Genomic DNA, 7,309 nt, shown 5'->3' on the forward strand with positions numbered 1-7,309 from the left:
GTGAATAAACAAGCACCTGATTTGATGTTCAGATGTATAAGGCCCTTGACTTTGTGCTAAACTCTAAAGTAGGTTGCAGTTCCTTCTCTATTTACTGATATCGCTGATGGTCAATAAGTACCTACTACGTGCCATATATGCTAACCTTGGAGGATAAAAAGATAGTCTCCATTCTTGAAAAGTTCACAATCTAATAAGGAACATAATATAGAAATAATTATGTTATTTGATATATAAGAACTGTTTGATTTCATAGCTTGATTGGACATCCTTGGACATCTACCAAAATTGGGAATGGGGAGGTCTTCAAATTGCAGGAATACCATAGATACCAGGTAGAAGGTACTCATGATAGAAATTATTTTTAGGCTTAATTGGTACAACGGCTAGTACCCACCCTACCAATCTCCTCTGTCTTTAAGTATTTTGTATTATTTTGTATTTAGTCTATGTTTATTCTATATATAATTGTTTTCCTCATTAGAACGTAAACTCTGGAACTAGAAATTATTTCATCTTTTTATCATTGTATACTCAGTATATATGTATATAGTGGGTATATATATCTATGTATTGGGTATGTATATCTATATATACTGCTAAATATGTACTATATCTACTGCTATATCACAGTGTCTAGGATATAGCAATATTTAATATTAATTGACTGATTCCTATCACTCTGAATAAATGTAAAATTCCAGCAAATCCCTCTCTTAGTTTGCTATAAGATTCATCTCTTTTAAGAAAAAATTATGCTAACCTAAATCGAAGTTATCCTCCAAGCACCCCCACATCATTAGGGTTCATAACGAGGTGACTGCAAACTAGAACCAGTCTCCTAGATCTATCTTAATCAAACTCCTGCCACTAGGCTGATTGAGGAAGTATAATATCAGCAAAAGAGGACTCCTAGGTTTGAGGAAGAAGAGACCCATAAATGGCGCATTTTCCTGGGTCAGCTTGTGCCCAGTGAAGCCAGGAAAACTCCCATTTGAATAAACATTATAGGTTTTCCAAGGAAGGCTGAGTGTTTTCTCCTTGAAAACATATGTCCCATCAGATAGAGGTTCTCAAAGACTGTAAATATAGTGCTACCAAATGAATAAAGATGGGGTCATCAATGTTCATTCCTCAGGCCTTCTGCAGGAAGTGTGAACTGCATCACCTACCCCAAACAGAGCCAAGCATTGTGCCCTTCAGCAAAAGCAAACATCCTTCGGTTGAATATTTAACAGAGAACCACAGCTTATCACTTTCAGAAAAATATCTTTATATATTGTTGCACAACTAGGTTGATAACATCTTCACCAATTTTGGAAGGCCAGAAAAGAAAAAAACTAGTATGTTTCTCATTCTAATTTTCTTTCCTTTTCAAAATCTGGACCATTCCAGTCATCCGCAGTAAATTCATGTATTTCTTTTTCTTTCCCACCCCTCCACCTCTGTCCTACTGTCAACTAAATTAAAAGGTAATTCACCTAACTAGAGCCATATCTAAGAATTTTTGTACCTGGACAAGGATAACAAATCACACATGGGGCAAGTGATATGGAATGTGTCTTTTAGATGAAGGTAGAAAGAGAGTAGAGGAGATTACCATCTGGTAGTTTCCCATTTAAAGTAATTATTCTTAACTGGATTCTAAGTTCTACTGTCTGTATGTTACTGGAGTCTTTTTAGTTTTTAGTATTCATTTGTAAAATTAATAAACCATAAATTTCGCATTCTGGAACAAAATTTCTTAGTTACACCTCTGCTCTCAAAATCACTACCACAGGGAAGTAGACAAAAATTCTGGATTAATGAAGTATTTATTAAACTTTGAAATTAGGCTAACATATTCCAAACATGTTAATAGATAAGTTATTTATCTTAGGATCATTGTTTTGTGGTACTAATTCAACCCTGCATTTGACATATGAAGAAACTAAGATAGAAAGATTAGATGACTGATCCAAAGTCACATGCTAATGAATGGCAGAGCAGAGAGCAAAGTAGAATTCAATGATACCTTTTTCTGTCAAAGCATCTTTGTCCTATACTAATCTAAAATTATGTTTCAAAAATCTTTAAAATCAATACAATACAAAGTGAAGCATCCCTTCTATCATGAAGATTCACAAAAGCTAAATTTGTTATTTGTGCCATCAACCTGATATTATAATAAATAATGCTGCTGATAATTTACGCATATTCAGTGCTTTGAAGTTTACAAAATACTTAACAATCCAGTGATTATAGCAGCATAGTATCATTATCTTCATTTTATACATGCTAGAGATTTAGAAAAGTTAACATGACTTGCCAAAGTCACACAGCTATCAAAAAGTAGACTTGGAATTTGAACCCAGATTTTAAGTTCAGTAATTTTTTCTAATATACCATGTTAGAGTGAACCCATGAGTTCCAGCTCCATGGTATAGTAGCTGTATTGGCCTTTAGCAGGTATTGTTCAGCCTTTCTGAGTCTCCATTTCTTATCTATAAAAAAAAGGGATAGTACCTACATTACCTGCTCACAGGTATGGATCAAATAAGACCATGTGTGAAAAATGTTTTCCAAAAGCCAAAAACCACTAAATAAATGTGAGCTGTTGTTCTATTTAATTAAATTAAAGAGTTATTAAAGGGCAGCTGGTGATACAGTGAATAGAGTACCCAGTTTAAATTCAGAAGGACTCATCTTCCTGCATTCAAATCTGCTCTCAGATACTTACTGAAGCTGGGTGAGTCATATAATCCTTTATACCTCAGTTTACTCATTTGTAATATGATCTGGAGAAGGAAATGGCAAAGCTCTCTGGTATTTTGACCAAGAAAATATCAAATGGAGTCACAAAGAGTCAGACTTGATTGAAATGACTGAACAACAAAAACAGCTATTAAGTACCATCTAAGTAGGAGAGACTGTGACTTGTTGGATCCACCAGGATGTAAAGGGACTCCAGGGCTCGAATGTCTCCTCTCTGAAGGAGTTTGCCTTCTATTTGAAGGAGAAAGTATAGGTGGCACAGAACATGCATATGTAAATGAAGATAATTTTAGGAGATTCAGAGCACTGAACAACTGAAAAAAATCAGAAAAGGACCAGGATGCCATCAGGTATCCAAGATAACCTTAAGGTAAGCTGAGGATTTTGGAGGGAGGGAAGGCATTTCAGGTTTAAAAAAAGCCTATGTTGAGGTCTATGTAAGATGAGTTAGACTGTGAGCTTGGAGATTCAGGAAGGTCCAGAATAACTAATAGTTCAAGTACAAACACATAGTACATAATAAAATAATAAAGTCAGTTTTATTCAGGGGACATACTTACAACATGAAGAGCAGTCAAAGAAGAGAGTAAAAATGTGTCAAATCCTCTGGAAATTCAGGTAGAATTGGGTACAAAAATTCAGTCATGTCTGGATTTTTATAGTATTCTGATCTTGGTTGAACAGGTCCCAGCATTGGGGAATGGGAGTGAGGAACCTGGACCTGGATCTCATGCTTGTTGGAGACAGGGAAAAAATTCATGAGAAATTGGCAGCCAGTTGATATTCAAACTTCTTGGAGGGAAAGGCGGCTTTGGGCCAGTCAGTACTGTAGGTCTTACTCTAATGAGTGACTCAGGGGTTTTGAGCTTCCCTGGGTTTCTTTGTTTAACAGGGTGGGGAGACTACTGGGTTCATTACAAACTTTGAATGCATGAAGGGGATTAATATGAAATAAATCTGGAAAGGTAGGTGGAAAACAGATTGTGGATAGGGCTTGATTGCCAAGCTGAGGAGTTTGTATTTTTATCCTGTCACTGAAAATTTTCAGCAGAAGAGTGCTGTGGTCACACCTGGGTATTAAAAATATTAATTTAACATAATTTTTATATAATTACACATGTATATATATATATAAAATATTATATAAGATTGATCATCACCTGAGGCAGGGAAGAAGAGAGGAAAGGAGGGATACAATTTGAAACTCAAAACTTAAAAAAAACCTAAATGTTTAAAAAATTGCTTTTACATGTAATTGAAGAAAAATAAAACATTATTTAAAAATTATCAGATTTCAGAGGAAAGAATGGAGAAAACAAACTCAGAAGCAGAGTAAATAGAAAACTATTACTATAGTCTCTATGAGAGATTATAACATCCATGAAGATCTCAGAGATTATTTTTAATAATAATCAATATCTAAATTATATCAATAGTACTTAATAATTTTAAAGTAATTTGACACATATTTTATTTAGTTCTTACAAAAAGTCTGTGAGTTGGTAGTCAATATACATTCAATATGTAGCTAATATGTGTTAGGCATTTTTCTAGGTTCTGTGGTGACAAAATAAAAGTGAAATAGTCCTGGCCCTTATTCAACCGAATGAAATAGATAGGTAGATAGATAGATAGATAGATAGACAGACAGACAGACAGATAGATAGATAGATGGCTGACTGACAAATGTGTGTGAGTGTGTGTGTGTATATATAAGTTAATTTTAAGAAAGAGTTACTACCAGGGGAGATGAGGAAAGGCCTTTGTAGGTGGTAGTAGTATTACCTCTATTTTTCAAGGATATTTTTAAAGAAACTGAGATTTACGTAACTCATCCAAAATCAAAAATAACTATCAATGACATGTCTCTTGACTTTAAACTATGGCTCTTTACACCAGACTATGCTGCCTCTTTAATCATAGTTTAACACTGGAGGAATAGAAAACATCCTTGTTATTAAACACTTGCCTAAGGTCCGGGGTACTCTTCTAATAACAGTCAAATATAAAGCATTTTGGAGAAAGATGATTTTTTTTAAATCCCTCATAAAAGATAAAGAGTAAAAGACTTGCCCACAAAGAAAAAACAGCTGTAGAGAGTATGAAGGAAAAATAAGCAGTTAAATGAGTGGTTTGATATGTAGGGTGATGGAGAGGTCTAATTGACCTCAAATATCCTAGCTACCACCCTGCCATAGGTGCTTAAAATTCCCAGAATAATCACATCCCGGAAGGCACTGAAGGTTCATATTTATATGCCAATATTTTATCTAGAGGCAGAAACACTTAACGTTTTTATTAGTCATTAATACATTACAAAAACTTACCATATTTGTGTATCTACCAAAGTCTGAGAGAATGGGAAAGTCAGTTGAGATGGAATAAAAGGAATAAAACAAGCCAGAATCATAAGGCACTACTAAGGAAGGCCAGGTGGGAGGCCCTGAAGTAGTCAGTCAGTCATCAAGCAAACAAGAAATTATTAAACACCTACTATGTGTCAGGCACTGCTAAATACTAGTAATACAAATAAAAAATAATCCCTGCTTTCAACGAACTCACAATCTATAGGAGAGACAACATGGAAACAAATATATGCAGATAAGATATATGTAATATAATTTAGAGATAATTGATAGAGGGAAGGCTCTAAGATTCAGGGGAGATTCTTGTTAGAAGATATGGTTTCATCCAAGAGATAGCCCAAAGAAGGCAGGAGTCAGAGGTGAGGAGGGAGAGGATTCCATTAATGGGAGACAGTCAGTTAAAAATGAATCATCCCAATTCTGTTTATCCTGTCTTCCTCTTATGGCACCTTTCCCCTTCCACTCAAGAGAAACAAAATGGTTCCTGCTCAATTTAAACTCTTGAGGCTCTTAGGCAAGAGTTGTATTCAATTATTCAACAAATATTTATTAAGTACTTACTGTATACAGAATACTGCCCTAGAGAATGGAAGACTTAAAGTTTAAATAAGAAACATTCCCAATTCCTAAGGAGTTTAGATTCTTGAAGCTTTATAAAGAGCATGAAACATATACAACTTGGGGAGACCACAACAGGCAAAACTTCTTTCAAAATAAAGATTGGTGGTGTTAGTTGGATAAATTTTCCCAATGACTTGACTACATTAAAAGAGGTATAGTATCCAAGACTATGGAGGTATCAATCCCACTATTTTCTGTCATGCTCAGATTATATCTGGGGTACTCTATATTCCTTTCCGAGCAGCAACTTTTAAGAGGAATACTGATAATATTGAGACTGTCCAGAGAAAGGTAATCAAGACAGGGAAGGACCTATGTAGCTTGTACCCTATGATGATATATGGAAGGAACTGAGAAATTTTAACCTGAAAAAGAGAAGCCTTTTAGGGGATAAGATAGCAGTTCTTAAAGGGTTAGATTTGTTCTGCTTGGTCCCAGAGAGCAGGAGTAGGAAAACCAGGTGAAAGGTGCAAAGTGTCAATGTAAAGCTTGATCTGAAGGGGAAAACAATAAAAATAACTTTGTAAACATCAATTATCCAAAAGTAGAATGACTAAGCTGGACTCAAGGGGGTTCCATGTAACTTGAAGTCTTCAAATATCATTTGTGGGGTATTATAGAAAAAAAGATCATTGTTCAGAGTGGGGCTAGATGGACTTGGAGATCTTTCCAACATCCCTGTAATTCTATGATATATGTTATGTGCCATTTCCCTTTGATGAACCTGTAGACTGGGCCAAGATATCATTTTTACACAAGAAACAATCAAGTCAGTTTTTTTTTTTTTTTTTAATGATGTTTCCTGGAAGACTAAATTGTACAACAATAAAAGAAGAACTCAAAATGAGTCGAAGTACTGATGGGAGAAACCTCCCCACAGCATCCCCAGTGGGTGATGGATGCTAGCATAGATCACACACTCCTAAGATTTCTCATGTTATAAATGACTCAGAAGGTGGGGAAGCTTTCCCAGGCTTCACATCTCCTTTTTTGAGGAACTCCACTCCCTCCCCACCTCTCCACAGGGAAAAGGAGGAGTCACACAGCTGTGAGGAATCTGCTCGTGCCTGACCTGGGGTCAACAGTGGGCTGTGTGACTATAACAATGACCTATGGAGTTCTAGAATCTCCGCCTTCACCTTCTGGAGGATTTTTCACAGCTCTGCATTTTTGGAGTGAAACTCGCCATTTTTTCCACCATAGGATGGAGAATAAAACCCAAATGTGATTTCAATTAAGGCAATAACAAATTCATGAGGGAGCAACCCTCACCATCTGTCTAGAAAGAGAGTCAGAGATCCCCATGAATAGCTTCACAAACCATCTAAATAAATCAGACAGATCAAATAGGCTTTCTAAAAAAGACAAAAGATCAAATTAATAGTAAAACTGCCTTAATTCCCAGCACATTGTTTAGTTACATAATTTATCACTTCGCATTTGCATAATTAGGTGGGATTTTCCATTTAAACTCCTCAGCATCAATGCAACAGGCAGCATGGAAGAAACCTAAGTAATTTGGGACTGACTGAAACATGGTTTCTGTAGCTGATTCTAAGCAAGCTTTG

This window comes from Sarcophilus harrisii, chromosome 2 (assembly GCF_902635505.1).
Source record: "Sarcophilus harrisii chromosome 2, mSarHar1.11, whole genome shotgun sequence".
Taxonomy (NCBI): Eukaryota; Metazoa; Chordata; class Mammalia; order Dasyuromorphia; family Dasyuridae; genus Sarcophilus; species Sarcophilus harrisii.